Genomic DNA, 19494 nt, shown 5'->3' with positions numbered 1-19494 from the left:
GCAACCAGGACATGGGGAAATAGCCCTTTTCATCACCACCATTTTTTATTCTGAACCACCTCAGCATCAGCAGCGCATCTCACCAGAAATGCAATACCTACCAACATGTTACTTCCCCGCCTTATTCAGAAAGGTCAACTTCTGTGACTAGAACACACCATATATAAATATAAGTGCATGTGCAAATGTAGTTGAGGTGTCCATGGACAAGCTTGTCTTCTTGGCATTCATGGTCGAAACCACCCCCCTAATCCACATCCTGCACACAACATGCTCCTTCTGTTCCTTTGCAGATCCTGCCCTCTGCCTGCGTCACCCAGTGTGAGACTTGCTCATTGTATTTTGTGCATGACCTTGAGCAGTTTCCTTCTGCCTCTCCCAGCTATCATGACCCGTTCATTGCAATCCTGCTTCTTAACGGAAGGAGCAATCTCATCATATATGCACAAGCAGCGTATCTCAAGCCAAAGGATTCCGCCACTCTACTCCCCCAAAATAGCAAGTGTTCCACCTTGCATGAACAGAGGTCACAGGACGTTGCTCCCACTCACCCACTGCCTTTCCCCTCTGACAAAGCAAAGGGGCTTGAACAGACCCCCATTTAGCTTCAGTGCCTGAGATGTGCCGAGATGCAATCGGAGCAATTTTCTTGACCATTTATTGCCTTACTAAAAACCACTCATTGGAACAGCCTTTTACACAACCTGCAATAAATATATTTATCGCAAAATACTCTACCCCATCAACAACCTCCAGACCTGCACGTATATTTCACTGCCTATAAACTGATTGATGCCCTGGAACTGCTTCAGGCTCTTAAACAGCTCTCCTTCACCTACTTCTCATTTTCCATGGCTTATGGGGAGGAAATACAAGAGGCTTGGGAGGCACAAGCTAAGTTCCAATTGGCCTTCAGCACAGGAAAGGGGAGGTGGGCAAGTGAGGTGGGGATGTCGCCAGCAGGACTGGTGCAACTATTGAAGGTCACAGCAGAGTTTCTTGTAGAATGTATGGTTGCTCTTTCAAGCAGTGATTGAGTTATGCTGATAAGGCTTTCAAGTCATGTAAATATAAAAATAACAGGGAATTAAATGACATAGGTTAAATGTTGCTGTGTGACTGACTGCTACCTGAACAGCAGGGTAGGGCTGGATTGCATTATAGGAGCTGTGTGCACAACAATTGACTTCAAGCTAGCCGTTTGCTGGAATGGAGGAGAAATTCATTTGGTCCACATTTTGAAGTGAACTGAAGCTAATTTATCAGACTTATGTGTGGATTGGAACGCAGCTATTAACTAGATTATGCACTCCTCTAAATGCAGCTTTGGTTTAAAAAAATGCTTACAGTAATGTGTATTTTATGGGAGAAATGTGTATTTTAGAGGGAAATACATTGGAAAGCATACCAAAATGCATATTTGCGGGAAAGAATGCCTACAAAGCATATCTACCATGTGTTCAAAAAGCAAACAGTTTAAATGATAACTGCCATATATTTTTCTTTTAAAAATATGCAAAACCAGCAGGAACTGACCTAAGACTGAGTGCCTGTGAACCTGACATGGAATGGAAAGAGGCTGGTTTGTGCATCCCCACTTCAGGTCGAAACTGCTTTGACTGATGGTTCACTAAAGGGTATGGCTGATCCATTCATAGGAAATTTGGTGTTTTGTTGAGCCTCCTTAAATGCCATTTGGCAGAAAGGAAGCATACAAATCTTGCATTGAAATATTGATGAAGCAATCCGCTAGGGTGAAATGACCTTAGTTCAGAGTGGAAGGACTCTAGAACACACCAAAGCATCCAATTGCCAGACAACTCTTTTCCCTCCCCAACAGCAGATACTGCCTATGATTCTGTCCACCAGTTGCTGTACTGGGTCCTGGGGAACACCTTTGTCACCTAATGTCTCTTTTTCAGACCATAGCAATTTTGGAGCAGTGAGATACTGTATTATGTAAGGACCATGTCACTTGCCTCTTGGCCCCAATGATTATTTTACCTGCTCTTGTCTTCTGGCCTGCTATAGATAGCCTGATCCCATTTTTACCTACAACAGGGAAGAGAGACAGAGAAGGATGCAAAGAACAACTGCTGGAGCACACTCTCCTTTCCTGATAGTAGATTGAAGACACATGGTGCAGCCACCTCCCTGAAACTTATGAGGTCTGAGTCTGGCCATTGCTTGCATGGAAGACCATGTAGGGATACCATGTATACTGCCCTGAGTTCTGTGATGGAAGAAAGGTGAGGAATAAATGTAATGAGATGATTCATGAACATACCAGTTGTTGGGTATCACAAGTGGGGAGAGTGCTGTTGTACTCATACCCTGCTTGTGGGCTTTCAATAGGCTTCTGGTTAGCCACTGTGAGAATAAGATATTTGACTGGATCAGATTTTTTTATCTGATCTAGCAGGCCTCTTTTGTGTTCTTAATGATTCATAGCACAGTGTACTCCAGTGCCTAAGGAAATAAACAGACATTTGTCTCCCTAATAGTTCATAGATCATAGAATCATAGTTGGGAGGTGCCATTCAGGTCATCTAGTCCAACCCCTTGCAATGCAGGATTTTTTTTTGCCCAAGGTGGGGCTCAAACCCACAATCCTGATATTAAGAGTCTCATGCTCTACTGACTGAGCTATCCCAGAGCTGCAACAGAACTCATTTAAAAGAATATCACCCAGAAAGATAGCACATCCCATCCCACCAGATACTGCTCCTGTACGACAAAATGAGGTTTACACAGGAGTAGGACTGGGTGGTTTGAGTCACTTCCTTAAACTGTAGCACCAGCCTTGATTTCAAAAAGCATGGTGCAATTTTGTTTTTGTTTTTGTCTCCAGGTTTTTGATGCAAAAACTTGGTGTTGTGATAGAAGAAGAAATCTTTGGGGTGTTTTTCTTTTCAGGTGGTGGGGGACTGGTAATTTCCAGAAAAAAAGAGAATGGGACTATATTTCCCAGGAAACAATAATTTCATTTGCAGGAGGCCACACAACAGAATAAGAGAAAGTGGCTGGCACATCTTGCTCATAGAAAGAGTCAGAAGAAGATATAATCAATCAGCACACCAGTGGCTCACACCTCATTGCAAAGAGAGTCCAAGCGAGACACAGATCTCCATTGTGCTCCCAGGCGCAAGGACTAGATTGCAAAAGCAATTGGCTGCAGCAAGCGCCTACATGTAGGGAATTAATTAGTAAGCCCCAGTAGGAAGGCCCCAGGTATCTATAGGCCAAATCCTCATGTGATCTAAACCAGCAATACCAAGAAGATTGGCTGGAGACAAACGGATTTACACCAGCTGAGGATCTGGTATACAGACACACAGAAAAGAGCAATTGAACGACAGGATTTTCTGAGCATCACAGAAGTATCAGTTGTTTTTAAGTATCCATTCATATAGCTCAAAAGCCAGTCCAGGATGTATGATGGGATTAGGGAAGAAATTCAATCCAGTATGTAATTAAAGATGAATTTCCGAATGCACACTTTCTGAAACAATATGCAAACTGAAACATAGTCATCCTTTGAAATCTGCACTCCTTCAAATTTTGCAATGCAGTTTTCTGGCCAAGTGATGTATACAAAAAACACATATACTAGAGAAAATGTGCCTAAAACTCATACACATGACATACAAAATACACTATATTAGGGAAATATACTTTGAAATAATGTGTATTGAAATAATGGAAATAATGCCAAATTTGTATATTTTACAAGAAATTCACACTAAAATGCTAGTGAATTTTCATGAGGGCCTTATTTTTGTGGGAATTCCACAAAAATGACATGGCAATGTGAAGAACTGAAATTTTAAAAATTGAGAAATTGTCAGATTTGTCCATCCCTAGTCTATAGTCTTTGATAATGAAGACCAGAGGCTTGCTTCTGATGTGAAATGAGTAATTCAGGGTACTTTAAAACATCACAGACTTGGCACAAGACTGTGTGTATTAAAAATATATATAAAAAATACAGAAATGCTAATCATATTTTGCAATAAAGAAAACTGTACAAAGGAATTGATTGTCAGAATTTTAGCTATGGACAAATAACAACCTTTTTATCCAAAAATAAGTGTTAGTTGCCAATCTCTTAAAGATGTTTCTCAATTTAATTCTTTCTGCAATTTCCAGATTTTCACAACACAGTCGTAGCATTTAAGAGACTGTAGATTTTTTTCCAATTTGCTGTTAATAGAAGTGAGCTACCTTTACCATAAACAACTGGATATTGGTGCAAATTTTGTGTTGTTTAAAATTTCTTCCTGATAGGCATATTGTCGACCCTTGATTAGCTTTCAGTGGTAAGACTAGAAAAGTATAGCATCACTAGCTAGACAGACCAAGAAGCAGAGAGGTGGAGATGTAGGATAACATCCTTTCAGATAGGAGGATATCTGCTCAAACAATCTAAGTGTTTACCAAAGCAGTAACTGACTTTTGCCAGCTTTGTGCCCCAAGGAAATTATGGAGCAATCCATCATCTCTCAGTCATTTCAAACTTCCAGTAGACAGGTATGCCTCTTGTGTAAAGTAAAATCCAGTTAAATTCTTGGCCAGTAGCCATGTTGTTCAGGAACTTTTCCACCCTTCCAGCTCTTTTTGACCTCAAATTGTTGGCCTTCACAATTTCTCTTGCAATATTATTTCCCAAGTTAACAATTCAATGAGAGACTTATCAAAACGGATGCCTGTTAATGTGGCTGGATGTTTGTTCCAACAACTTATATGTGATTACAAAAATCATTGTATCTGCGCAGACAAAATAGCATCAGTTGCTACCTGCTATGCCAACTGTTCCCTGAGCTCCACAAATGATAGCAAGTTTTTAGTTATGAAACACCTTCTGCTTCTGTGAGGTTGGTTGCAGAACAACTCTTATTGCCTGGAAAACTGAATAATATATAGAACCAGTAATGATTGTATAATGAAGTGTTATAACTTCTGTATCTTTCTATAGTAGCATTACTACTGGCAGAATCAATTATACAACCAAATCAAATACTTCTGGTGACAATTAGTTACAAATGGTGGCATTTTACAACGTACGAGACTGGGCCCAAACCCATTAAGATAAATAAATATGCAAAACATTCCAATTCTCCACTTTGTGCCAAGTTTCTCATTAGTTTTGAAGATTCTAGGATTACCTCATAAAATCACTGCCATTCCTGGTGGCAGCTATAGGTGATCAGTAATTCCTATAGGAAAAAATTCTATCAGAAAGTCACATTTGATTGGAGGGGGCAGGGTTGGAACTCCCATATTCATTCCTCCAGAATGCTTTCAGGTTTTCTCTACAATCACTACCACAATGTTTTTAGAACTGAAATTCTCCAACATCATATTGTATGAAGCATCCAAATTATGTTCTCAAAAATAAAAATACTGTTTTTTAAAAAAAGAAACAGAAAACACCACACTTTATAAAAAAAATGATGGTAAAATCCTATATACATCAATCTAGGACCGCCCTGTAAAATGCCTTAAACAAAATCCCAAGTTTGGACAGGACTGCATAGTGTAATTTGATGGTGATTCCTCTAAATTCAATGTTTCAGCAAGCAACCAAGTTATCCTGGCTGAGGTCTTCACCCTCCAGCTAAGAATCAGTTGTGTCCAACCTAGTTTTAAATGCAGGAAGCAGAAGGAGGTTATTATAGGGCTAACAGATCTGACTGTCAAGCTGCTCTTTCAGAATACTTACTGAACTTTATCCCCTTTCCTATGCTCATTTCATGACTCCCAGCCATATCCCCTTGTTCTCATAATTCCTCTTCTACTTCCTGTGCAGATAATTCAGGTGCTGGACCTGCAGCAGACCTTTTATCTCACAAGAACAGAAGAAGCCTCTGGATATCACAGGAGACTCGGCAAGATTATGCTGCTACCAAAGTTGGAGGTACTTTGGAATTTAGGGCTCATTCACAATTCTGCTTGTCCCATGCCCAGAGCCATAGCTACAAGGGGGAGGGGGGCAGGTTAGCCAGGTTTTTCTTTGCCCCAGGTGAAACCTTCAGAGGGGTGCTATTGAGGCTCCCAACCTCTCCCTCTCTCTGTGTGTGTGCGCAAGCGCAAATGTGCATGGGAGGTGTGCCAAACTGGGTCTTTGACCCAGGTGAAATAAAGCCTAGTTTCACCCCTGCCATGCCCAGAAAACAAAGGTCCAAGCAGTTGCCCCACCGCTTTTCCTGGGAAAACCTGCTCTTTAAACATCAAACCCAACTGATGTTTGCTCTGATTCAGTGGTAAATATCGGGTTTTCCCCGGGAGAAGAAAGCAGGGCAAGCAGAAGTCTGGATGAGCCTTCAGAGGACTCCCAGATTGTTTCTCCATCTATTATTGGACCATGTCTGCCTCATCAGTCAACTACATTTATTTTGTCACCTTGAACTGACATGTATCTCTGGTTGTGTGGGATGGATAATATGATCCCATGGCATATGAAAACAGTTCAGGTTGCAGCTGACTTTCCAAACCACATTTGAAGCTTTTGACTTGATGGGACATTATCATAGATCTGGAGCCTTTGTGTAGCAATTAGTTCACTTTTTACTTTCATCAACCTGAATGGCAATCTGGATTAAGAAGGAGGTTAGTGATTTCTAGATTTACTGACAGCACAGAAAACACATTTTGAAAAACTTGTGGCTACCCTGCAACAGGTTATTTATTCATGGCCTCAGTTTATTGAAAGCTTGAAAAATCAACCAGGGGTGTTTAATAAATAGGAGAGTTCTGAGCTTGATTACTGGATACTAATTCATGGCTGGCCAAACCCTCTTGGCTCTGCTTCTGAGAGACTCTACCCCTTGTTTCAATTGCTTATGCCATAATGGGCTGAAGAGGAGCCAAGAGTGAGTAATTTCTTATAGGATCACACCAGTAAAGGAGAATAACTTTCCCCAAGAATCCTGGGAGCTGGAGTTTGTGAAAAGTGTTGACCTTACAGAGCTACAATTCCCAGCAGCCCTAACAAACAACAGTCCTTGGGAATCTCCATGACTGTTAAAGTGTGGCTGTGACCTAATGTGTGCCATAAGCTGTTGTAATAGGACAGGTGCTTGCATAGGTACAATACATTGAGAATTATTTTCTAGCAGAGAAGATATTTGAGCCACTGGAAAGCAAAGTCCGGTTGTAATAAATTGTAGTCTGGCATTATAATGTTAACAGAATGACAATCAATCCGGAAGCAATAATTGAAAACCCCATATAGCTCTTCATTCATTTAATACCAAACTCGCTGAAGATGCCTCTCTGGTGTCTTCAGATCTATCTTTTATGAAGAATCTTGTCTAACCATTCAAGGTGGTTGGCACAGACATGCAGATGTGTATAAAAATAAATGTCATAACACAACCAGTTGCTCTGCATGAAACAGTCTTTGGAAATAAACACATCAAAGAACAGGAAGGAACAGTTTATCCCAGGAAGCCTTTGATGTGAGAACAGAAATAAGAGTAGAACATAAGACAGACCTTGTTGTATTGATACATCTGAGAACAGACCATAGCAGAAGAAAAAACACTTATGGGGAAAAATATTTTGAGAAGACACTTCCCAGGAAGAAACAGTTTAGTTAAGGTGATCCTGAGGAAACTAATTGGCATATTTTCTGATATCATAGGCATAGCTGCAAAAGGCAGGGGTTAGATACCTGTTACCCTTATCACCGCTCACTGGAAGGACAGATCGTGAAGCTGAGGCTCCAATACTTTGGCCACCTCATGAGAAGAGAAGACTCCCTGGAAAAGACCCTGATGTTGGGAAAGATGGAGGGCACAAGGAGAAGGGGATGACAGAGGACGAGATGGTTGGACAGTGTTCTCGACGCTACAAACATGAGTCTGACCAAACTGCGGGAGACAGTGGAAGACAGGAGTGCCTGGCGTGCTCTGGTCCATGGGGTCACGAAGAGTCGGACACAACTAAACGACTAAACAACAACAACACCCTTATCACCATCTATGGTTTTGTTTTGATTAAGAGAAATAAAGATTTCATTACATAACATAAATCACACTAAAGCCAGAGCTGGGCCACCCAAGACATTTTGCTATCCAAGGCAAGTAACAAAATGGCACCATGTGCAAAAGCTGCTGGGGCTAGTGGGTGAACCTTCCTTCAACACTGGCAACAGGACAATCTCCTCCAATGTTCATGAGGGCAACAGGACAGCTTAGAAGGTTCAGGAAATGCCATGTGGCATAAACTGTCCTGTCCACCAATACCTTGCTCCCATTCCCTATCCCTCAGCATCTACCACCTGAAGTCATCACGCCACTCTGACTAATGGTAGAGCCAGCCCTGACTAAAAGTCCTGTGCACACATTACAATTATGTACACTGAGCATACAGGAAGAAGAATGGGGGCCCTTGCACATTCAGCATAGCTTGTGTGTGTGTGTGTAACAAACTTTGTTTGCATAAATTCTGTATGTGAGGTTGTGGACTCCACTTTTTGTGTATGAACATTATGTCTCTTGGTGGTTATGGTGAATACATACTGGGGGCTAGGCCAGTGGGCCGAGCAGGTAGACACTATCAGTATACACAGTTATAATATATATATTATATCAGTATACACTATCAGTATACATAGTTATAATATGTCATAGAATCACAGAACTGTAGAGTTGGAAGGGACCCCAAAGTTAAATCTACTCCAACCTCCTGCAATGCATTAATCACATCTAAATGTGTGCAGCTCTTATGCAAATGCAGCTACAGACGTGAATAATACTTGCATCAACAATCCCCTTTTCTCACATCAGGATCTGAGTTACTCCAGTTCATAAGACATTATGATGTATCACAGCTCACATCCCTGAATGGACTCAGCACTCCTCTTGTTTCTGTAATATAACTGTGCTGCTATAGGATGAGATAAGAAGAACAAAGAGAGAATATATTTATTTCTTTTCTTTTTCTTTCTTTTTTCTTCAAAAAGCCTTTTATAACATGAATGAATTCAGCGGAAAACCTTTTCACCAGGCTCAGGCGGAAGTTTTATGTAAGATTATGTAGGACGGAAAGGTGTCACCTTTTATTGAGCCAGCCTCAGCTGAAGAGAATCTTTCAAGCAGCATATAACTCTACTTTGGACAGGAGTGAATACTTAGGCATTAGCCTTAAGCTTGTACTCTATGACTGTTCCCACTAAAAGAAACTCCAACCAATAAAATCCATCACCTTTCTCATTCACAAAATCCAACATGGTAACACCAAAACAAACAAACAACAAATCCAACCAAGTAACCTAAAACATATGTGAAGAAATTAATGAAGCTAAGAATGAACCTTTGCTCTGGGTATTTGGAGGTCTGTAGACTAGCACACGGAGATGAATAGAATACTTGGTACTTGGTTTTGGAGGAGGCAGATTTTAAAATCTGTTTTGCAACAAACTTCCAGGCTGGATTCCAAAATTTCTTGAATTCTAGAACAGCCTCACAGCCTTTCTATCATATGTGCAAAACCTGCTAGGTTGGACTGCACTGATTTCAAAGAATATATGCATTCATAACCCAGGCTGCAGTGGCCTCATGCACTAATCCCCCTAGCATGTAATAAATGCCATGTGATAATGACATTGTTGATGTGTACATTGCAGCGAGGCCTTTGAGTATGTGCAGGCATAGAAGAAAGTTCTAGAACCGACTAGGATATCCCCTGCATCTAGGTTCTAGTAAGTCGGTGCCACATTCGCTGCCAAAATGTACACACACAGATGCCATTCTCATGTTTCATTGAACTCATGGTAACAATTCTGATCTGCCACATAGGGTTGTTGCAAAAATTGCTGGAGGAAATGTATGTGAGGTGCTTGGACACTCAGAGGTGTGTTATACAAATACTAGATATTAGAAGCTGGTGGAACAGCTTTAGTAAATTACATTGCCCAGAGCCAGCCAGTCTTTCAGAATTTCAAAACTGGTCCAACAGAAGATGTCATGACAGCTTCATTGCTTCCTTGAGTCCTTGGGCCCAACAACACAACAATTCAGTTTTGTTTTTGCTTGAAGCTAAATACAGTGAAACTCAATAACTCGCACAATGGCAACAACAGTGGTTCATGTTGTCTCTAATATTCTCTTGGAACATTGCACTACCAAAATGTAATGAAATATTTCAATTTTCTTCCCAGGTTGCTTTAAATCCAGCATATACGTTATTGCCAAAATTTGGAGAAACTTAACATTTCCCATTCTCTCTCTCTATTAACAATCGCACACACATGCCAACATTTACCAGAATTTGGCCAGGTGTAGCATGCATAATATATGTAGGCAACACATATAAAGGTAGAGAGGTCTGAGAAACCCAGCTGCCCTGCCACTATCTGGCTTCTCCCGCTCCATAAATTTTGTCAGCACAGAAACTTCATGTGGAGTCATTTTGTATCAATGCAAAGGAACGACAGTTTTTCACTTGCTTTTAACACTGATGCTGAACTAGTGTAAGTGTCACTATTTAAGATGTAAGGCTATGGAGTAGCGCGGAACTAGGTCAGCTAAAAGAGGGTGGTTTTCCCCAAGGTGAACAGCGACACCAGGTCAAGGAACACTGCAGTATATTATCATGAGGCTGGAGAACAGAGGCAAGAGGTTCATTTGGTGGTGAGAAGACCTCTTGACCCACAAACAGGGGAGATGTGCAAAGAGAACTCCTGGCAGGAGCTGTATGGGAAAAGGCTGTTTTCCAATCACTGGGCCATTTTGCCAGTGGAAACTCCTGAGGCCACAGCTAGGTGTGTCCTCTGCACTGGGTTCCCAGTATTTATATTCAGGGGGGAAAGTCACTCTGGAGTTTCCTCCTACAGGTGATGGTTAGAATGGAATTTGTTCCACTTGATGAAGGAAGGACAAACTGCAGCATTAGCCCTGCTTATTTAGCAAAGTGCTTCTACGTGCCTGCCTTCTTGCCGGATGCTCAGCAGAGCACAGAAGTCCCTTGATCTCAAGGGCAAACAGCAGCTTGACTGTTGCTTAAATAAGGGAAATAGGATCATCACCGAAAATTCAGCATACCTCCAGGTCTGTTCCTCACTTTCCTGCTAGTAGTTGCCCTCCAGGCTCATCTGCCTTACTTTGAGTCCCTAAGATATCTACTTGCCCACCTCCTGGGACCAAGACCCTTCTTTTTCAAGATATCCAGATATTCTGACGGCAAGCCACAGGTACCTCCTAGTCCTAGAAGAGTGGAGGGCAACCTTTTGGAGCTGAATCTCCCTCTGGCTGGCAATAAGCAGTGGCTGCCCAAGCCATCTGATTATGGTCTCCTTCCAAGAGCACACCCCGAGACTCTGAGAGCCTAGTGAGGAGAGGGCTGAGCATGCAGAGCACCCAGCTGACCATACAGATCAAGACCCAAGAGCAACTTTGGGCATTTAACAGAAGCGGAGGAGGAAAGGAAGTGTGACTGACTTGCGCTCCTGCTTTATGCACTTCTCTCCCTCTCCCCCACCCCAAGGTGAGATGTGTGGTCATACATCTCACCCTAGTGGAGCTAGTGTTACACAGGAAACACAAAATGAAGGGCAAGTCATCTGGGTGTCCTTTCTGTGTGCAAATCCCCCTCCCCAGCGCGCGCACACATTGGAGACGCTAATAAGGAAAGCTAACACAGGTCTGGGTCCTTCACTTTTTCAGCAACAGCTTGTAAAGGATTGGCTACTGCTGAGGAGAAACACACACCCTTTTGACAGCAGAGCATCATTGTGCCAGGAGCCTTGCACTGGAGGCAAGGGGGAGGACCCTTCAACACAAGCCTTTTGACACTGAGATTTTGTAGAGTGAGTTAGCTTTGCGTACACCTTTAGAACACATTCTTCCCCTCAGATAATTACCCCTCGCAGAGTTGCGATCCCCAGCAACCCTTAACAAACTACAGAGCCCAGGAGTCTTTGAGGGGGTGTGCGCTGAATGCACTTTTAAAGTATAGTGTGCACACAGCCTTAGGCAAAGGATGAGAGAATGAAAGATACAGGTCCATGCATCTGGAAAGAAAGGAAGGAAGAAAGAAAGAAAGAAAGGGGGCAAGTGATCTGATTGCTATGAGGGGAACTATGCACACACAGACTTCCTGATGCTCACTGTAAAAAATATCCCTCCTTTTCCAGTGTCCCCCGCCTTCCCCTTAGAGAGAGCTTCTACTCCATTACTAGGGAAGGTTTGCTTCACAGCCATGATCTAATCTAACTAACTGCATGATCTAACACAGAAGTGAAAGAAATACAAATCATTTACAGATCTATTTCATGTGACGAAAGCTCCCGTTGGAAAAACTCCCTTTGCCTCGCCACAGGGATACACTCCTTTCCCAAGATGGGTTGCAGATCAGAAGCAGGATTGCAGGGGGAAAGGGGAGCGGGGCGGGGGGGCTGAACACAGTCTCTTCACGTGTGGGTAGAATATGCCATAACTACAACAGGAAAACGGTTCGGCAGGGCTGTATTTCTCCTTAGGCACACGCAAGGAAGGGAAAGAAGGAGCAGGCAGCAAGCACAGCCCCCTCCAACGCCTGCACTTGTTCCGCCAGCAACTCTTCGGCAGAGCTGACCCCCACCGCCTTCCTCGCTCGCTTCCTCGCAGGCTAGCCTGGCTCTCTCTCTGGGATGACGACAGACAGCCATCGCCGGGTTATTGCAGGAGGCTTTAGGGGGCTGTTGGCAATGGTGAGTGAAGGTGGTTCTTTGGCTTGTCTGCAGAAGCCAATGTGGCTTCCTAATGCACCAAGTTCCTGTTCCACCACCACCCATCTCTCTCTCATAAACACATACACTCACACTTCACTCTCACGATCAGCTCTTCCTGGGTATTATGATGCTTGTAACCAGAGCCCTTTTCGTTTATGGCACCATCGCAGGATGGAGACTGCTAGGCTAGACGGCCAGAGCCCAGGCAACCTCTTGAGATCCTAAGGTTCGTCGGGGTGAAATGCGCGGGGCCAAGCGAGCCTCAGCCTCTCCGCCAGGGGAGTGGAGGCTGAATCCTGTGACTACATGTAGACGACCGGTGTCAACCTCCTCCCCCCCCCACCCCACACGGGGACCACCCCCTCCACGGGAGCCACTCCGAATTGAACACCCAAGTCAACCTCTCCCCAGTCGGACGAGGGGTTTCTGCGCTGTCTGATAGCATTCGCCAAGACCAGAGTTTGGCCTCCTCACCATCCCCTTGGATAAGTGTGTGTGTGCATGTGTGAGAGAGAAAGATAGACTCGGACACACCTGGATCAGAACGCCCGCTCTGTACAGCTGCCTCGGATTCCAGAGGATCGACTCCGGATCTACGCCGCCACTGGGCGCGAAATCCGGATCGAAAGTTCGCAGTCGGTTAGCGCCCTCCTCTTTCCCACCTAGTTCGTCTTCCTCCAGCCTTGACTTTCTTATCCGCTCCCCGCTCCCAAAGCCAGACCATCCAAGACACGGCAGCGACACGGCAGCGGCTTCATCCCCGCGCGAACCCCCTTCCTCGCTTCTGCCTCTCCCGGACCAGGAGAGCGCGCGCGGGCGAAACCCACCCAGAGAGGGTGTCCGTCAAATCAAACCTTCCTCCCCGTCGGCATCCCCCCCACCTGCCATTCCCCTCCAATGCCCCCGCCACGGGTAAAGGACAAGGAGCTCAACTTACCCTTGGATTCTCCTCTCTTCTCTCCTCTTAGCTGCTGCTCCCTGCCATCGAGGCACGCACATCTGGCTCAGACGGATCCCTGGAGTTGGCAGACACAAGGAGGCTGGCGGCAAGTGGGGGGCGGTGCGGTTCCGGGGCCCAGACGAAGCTGGGGAGCTTGCCCAGACTCCCCCACCCGGACGGAGAGGATGGCAGGAGAGGGCTCTGCCTCCGAGGCTCCCTCCTTCCTCGTTCCCTGCGCGCGCTCTCGCTCTCTCCTTTCCAGCTAGTTGTTGGGGAAGCGGCGGGGAGAAAGATCCTCTTTCCTTTCCCCCTCTTACATCTTATTTGCGATCTCTCTCTCTCTCTCTCCTTTCCTCTCCGCCGCCGCCGCCACCACCGTGTACACCTCCCTCCTCCTCCGCCTCCTCTCCCTCTAGACTCCCTCCCTCCCTCCTTCCCTCTAGCTGGAGTCTTGTCACTGCAATGTGCCACCCACCTGAATCAGCTCCTGCCTGCTTTGCCACTTAACTCCTGAGGCACCAGCCGGCTCGCTGTGGTAAACAACCCGGGAGAGGGACCCTGCCTGCGTGGCAAGAGGCAGCGGTGATGGTGGGGACGCCCTGGCAGAGCAGGCTGCTGGCAGCCAGAGCCCAGGCTTCAGGAGAGCAGCTGTCTCCAGGCAAAGGCTGCCATCTCTGGGCGTTCGGGTGGAAGTTGCCAGAGATCGTGCCCAGGGAGGGAGCCCACAAGTACCCCGGCGGGGAGGAGATCAAGGCAGGAGAGCCAGAACTTGCTTTCATTTATTACTTTTGTATGCCGCCTTTTACCGACAAAGGAGCCCAGGGCGGCAGATGTGGAAATGTTAACACAAGGCAAAGTAAAATAAAACGAACATATTTAAAATGTTTAGAACATTGAAAAAATCAAAAAGCAACCGCATACCCTCACAGTTGGTAAATTCAAGGTTGCCATGCCCAGTCGTGCCTATAACCCATCAAATCCCTGAGTAAACAGGAATGTCTTTCTGCTGAAAGTCAATAATGAGGGAGACAGAAGCACCTCACCAGGGAGGGCATTTTGCAAATGGGGAGCAACCACCAAGGAGCCACTGTTGTTACAATTCCTATGCCTAATATTATTAATAAAATTTCTATTCTGACAAGCAACAAAGCCGTGAAACAATATAAATTAAAACATTAAGACTTTCTTAAAAAGAAAATTAAACACAGTCCCAAGATCCTCACAACCAGTGCTTTTTTCTGGGGATCCTCAAGGGTATGCAGTACCGGCACCTCCCCCCCCCCATGTTAAGAATGTGGCACTTACTGTAACAACTTCATGGTGAGTACGGACGTCTTTCCCCCCTAAAAAATAAAAAAGCACTGCTCACAACCAACCACGTCAAGTTTTCCAGGAACAGTCTATTTCAACTACCAAATGCTGGATGAACAAGAATGTTTTTAAAATTCCTCCTGAGTAGCAATAATAAGGAGGTGACAATGGCAAAAAGAGGTGGGGGGGGGAAATCTGTTCGAAAAGTGCTGAAGACAGAGCCGTACCTGGGGGTGGAGGCAGGTTTTTTGCCCCAGGTGAAGCCTCCAGAGCGGTGCCATTGAGGCTCCCAGCCTGTGTGCGCACACACGCAAATGCACATGGGGGTGGGGTGTGTGTGCCAAACTTTGTCTTTGACCTGGGTGAAATAAAGCCTAGTTTCACCCCTGCTGAAGAGAACGGTTTCAAAAATGCTCCATCCAGGCAAGCAGAAGAATGCAAGAAAAGCCTGATGGATCAGGCCACGGACACATCTAGTCCAGCATCCTGTTCTCACAGTGACCAACCGCATGCCTGGAGAAAACCCACAAGAAGGATTGAGGCACAAGATCCCTCTCCTCTCCTGTGGTTTCCAGCAGCTGGTACAGTGGTACCTTGGGTTAAGACCTTAATTTGTTCTGGAGGTCCATTCTTAACCTGAAATTGTTCTTAACCTGAGGTACCACTTTAGCTAATGGGGCCTCCCACTGCAGCTGCACGATTTCTGTTCTCATCCTGAAGCAAAGTTCTTAACCCAAGGTACTATTTCTGGGTTAGCGGAGTCTGTAACCTGAAGCGTCTGTAACCTGAAATGTATGTAACCTGAAGCGTATGTAACCTGAAGCATCTGTAACCTGAAGCGTCTCTAACCTGAGGTACCACTGTATTCAGAAGCACTGCTGCCTCCATCTGTACAGGCATATTACAGCCATCTTGGCTAGTAGTCTTTGATGGTTCTCTCCTCTACAAATTTGTCTAATCCTCTTTTAAAGCCATGTGTGTTGGTGCCTCTATGTGGGAGCAATTTCCATAATTTAACTATATGCTGTGTGAAGAGGTTGTTTCTAAAGCAAGAAGCATTATCAGAGTTCAAGGACACAATCCAAACAGGGGAAAATTAATAATAGTAATCATAATAATAATAATTAATAACCCACCTTTTTCCTTATCAGGGACTCAAGGCAGCTTACAGATAAAATAGGAACAGCTAAAAACAGAGAAAATAAAATAATTAAAAACGATTAAACATTAATAGAATTAAAACTATATATAAATTTAAAAGAACTATTAAAAACATACAGATAACTACACTAAAACCAGCATGGCGCCAGGCCTTCCCTTAAAAGCAGTCAGTTCCCTCCCAAAAGTCTGTTGGAATAAGAAAGGATAACAAGGAGGGAGCCTGTCTAACTTGTCTAGGGAAGGAGATCCAAAGTCTGGGAGCAGCCACTGAGAAGGCCCTCTGCTGCATCTCTACCAAGCATAGCTCTGAGGGTGGCAGGACTGAGCAAAGTGTCTCCTCCCTCAGAACCTGGGCAGATTGTATGACAGAATATGGTCTTTCAGATAGCTTGGACCTCAGTCATGCAGGGCTTTATAGGTCATAACCAGCACTTTGAATTGTGTCCAGAAACAGACCAGTTGCATGCTCCCTACCTTATAACCCCCAAGGAAAGCTTGAAGCATGGCCAGCAAGGGATATGTCTCAAGGGCTAGACAGAGAGGGCCCCAAGTGGAGTAGGAGAAACCTTATGTTTCTTTGCTGCAAGACAGTACCAGGAGTTCTACAGGGAAACGTCAACAAGAGAGTCCCATTGCTGTGTACTGTGTGATGCAGGTCAGTGTGCTCTTTGCATTAGAGAACCTGTGTACACATACTGATGCAGAGGAAATGGAGCAGCTCAGGCTGCTGTCCAAGAAAGAGGAAAAAGAATCTCACGTTAAAGGAAGAAAATGTGTCTCAGCAGCCAACCTAAGCTCAAAACCACATGCTTCATTTATTCATTATGCTATTTATAGGTTGACTCGTTATAGAAAGTTATCTGGGCAGCTTACAACATAAAACATTGAAACATTTAAAAATCACATTACAGTAAAATTGAATAAAACACCCACCTTCCCCAGCTATGATATAGCTGATTCAGAAGATCTGCTTACTGCTAACTCTCCTGTACACTAGTTTCAAATATCTATGGATTTAATTCTGGCCCTTTCGCTATAATGACATAACACAGAGAGCTAGCTACCATACTGGAGAGACCTAGAAAGAATCCTGTTATCCTGAAACAATATAATAGTTCATTGAGTGTGCTGTCTACATTGGGTACTTAGGACTTAGAATCATAGAACTGTAGAGCTGAAAGGTGTCCTGAGAGTTCTAGTCCAACCCCCTACAATGCAAGAATCTCAACTAAAGCATCCATGACTGATTGCAATCCAACCTCTGCTAAAAAATCTCCCATGTCACTCATTGAATTGATACCTTTTACCACATGGGCTGCTGATTCAGGTTGGGACCCACTGCTTGCCCCATGGGTGTTGAAAAGCCCGCCTTTTCTTCCAGAGACACTATCATTGCCAGAGTCGGAGCCAGCAAAAAGCTTAAGCTTAGACATTGAGCACCTGACATTCTGTACCATAGCATGGCATCCAGTACTTTGAATCAGCCTTTGCCTACTTGGTGCCCTCCAGATGGTTAGGACTACAACTCCCATTGACTAGGGCTGATGGGAGTTGTAGTCCAAAATATCTAAGATGGCACCGGTTTGGCAAAGGCAGCCCTAAATCCTATGCCTAGAAATAGAGATAACATCAGAGTTTGGAGATCTTCACCCTCTTGAAGGCCCATAAGAGTTCACAGCAAGCAGTGGGGTAGTGGTGAAGATCAGCTCCCTTTCCTTATAGCTAAATATTCATTGAGATCCAAAAGACCGCTGATGCCCTAACCATGGCTTTTGTTGAGAAGCTATTTTGCAAAGTGGGGGACTCGACATGCGAGGACGATGGAAGAAACTGCCAGCTGAGAAATGCTGGGCTGTCACCTCCATCTCAGAGTCAGCTGCACCGCAAAGGCTGACACAATTTTGACAGCATCGGCGTTGAGTCTGTTTTTAGCTGTCCTTCTAAGCTTTCTCTCAAATCAGCTTTATGAAGGCGCCAATAAGCACTCTTGCTCAAATTCCATTCTGTGCACACCCTGGTTCACCAAATAATCAAATCTACGCAAGGGGCAGGGGCAGCCCATCCTGTTCCTCCACCTGAGGCAAAATGGGAAGGTGCAGCAGCCAATTTCAGGGTATGACCCACAATCAGAGCTGGCTGGCATCAGCACCTGGCATCATTGGTCAGCTGCCAGGGCCCAAGCAGTTTGGCAGAACCCACTATTATGGTCCACCCTGCACCTCTATTAAAAGTTCCTGACGTGGCACTCCAAGCATTGTCAGGAAGGATCTAGCCAGCCCTTTCATTTTTGACAGTGCCCCTGACAGTGTCAGTCTAGGGCACTGTGGGAAATTAAAAGTGTGGCTGGACACAGCTGCCAGGTGCTATACAGAGCATTGCCTCCACAGTCTGATAAGCCCACCAGGCTTCCAGAGGAATGGGGTCTCACTTCATCTGAACCCCCCCTCAAGCCTTAAACCTGTGCTGCCTACAGTGCACTGTTCTCTCAGTCAAAGTTGATGGGGTCACAACAGTTTTGGGGCTCCTGGGAGCACCAAAAGTGACTAAGAATAGGCACTCATTTCTTGTTTTGCCTTCTTTGCACATTAGATTTTAGATGGTGACTTGGTCTCCTTCCTAGCAATATGCCTGAGGGCAGTGAACTAGAGAGGAAAGAGAAAGAACACATGTGTGTTAGAGGGTTGGGGGGGTGAATGCAATGACCTGATTTTGTTGGCAGTGCTGCAGCAAAGTACTCTTTGTGCCTGATAAGGCCCATGAGCTCAGTTTAAATGGCTGCTGCTGCACTTGGTCAGAATGAATGTAAGCCTGGGACGCAACATTTTAGCTTAGCTTAGTTCTGTTCAAGGCATGTGTTTTACTGAAATGCTTTCCCAAAGATGGATGGGTTTTCCAAATGGAAATCTCATTGAGAAACAATGAAAGGAGCCCATTGGCCTGGAGATGCACAGGAATGGTTGTGTGTCCCAGGCTACCTTGCATCACAGTTCTGGCCCAGAGAAAATCAATGTCTGCATATTTTTATACTTGGAATTCAAAGGGTCTGCCATGAGCTCTTATACTAAAATTCCAAATGTCTTAATTTTGCAAGGGATGGACAGGACACTCTTGTTGCTGGAGGGTGCTGTGTTGGATTATTGTGAAAAGGTTTGTTGCTATGACTTTGCCCTAAAGCAAGAGCTGATCATAGTGTGGAATCAGACAAAAGTGTATTCCTGTTCTTCCATAGTCAGTTGATGCTTCTTTATGAGAGCTGGTTGTTAGAAGCTAGTTTGTTGATACAGAGATAGGTTTTGGGATGGGGAAGGTGACAAGTCCCACCACCACCCAGCTTAGGTTTTAAAGAATAAAATTGGTTTATAGCAGA

At 44.6% G+C, this 19494-nt stretch overlaps 1 protein-coding gene across 2 annotated transcripts in view; it reads right to left on the bottom strand.

Moving 5' to 3' along the window:
* The window catches only part of LRRN2 (leucine rich repeat neuronal 2), a 159132-nt gene extending 144785 nt beyond the window's left edge, over window positions 1-14347 (bottom strand). The window contains exon 1 of one of the 2 annotated variants that reach the window (XM_081193442.1): window positions 13653-14347. The gene's annotated coding sequence lies outside the window, so the exon portion shown is untranslated. Of the gene's footprint in view, window positions 1-13249; window positions 13560-13652 lie in introns of those variants that run through there. The other variant, XM_081193443.1, reaches the window with a different exon arrangement.
* Between the last annotated feature and the right edge of the window lie 5147 nt (window positions 14348-19494).

Source organism: Podarcis bocagei (genome assembly GCF_964188305.1).
Source record: "Podarcis bocagei genome assembly, chromosome: 5".
In the NCBI taxonomy this organism is placed as follows: domain Eukaryota; kingdom Metazoa; phylum Chordata; class Lepidosauria; order Squamata; family Lacertidae; genus Podarcis; species Podarcis bocagei.
This window is presented reverse-complemented; position numbering and strand designations above follow the sequence as displayed.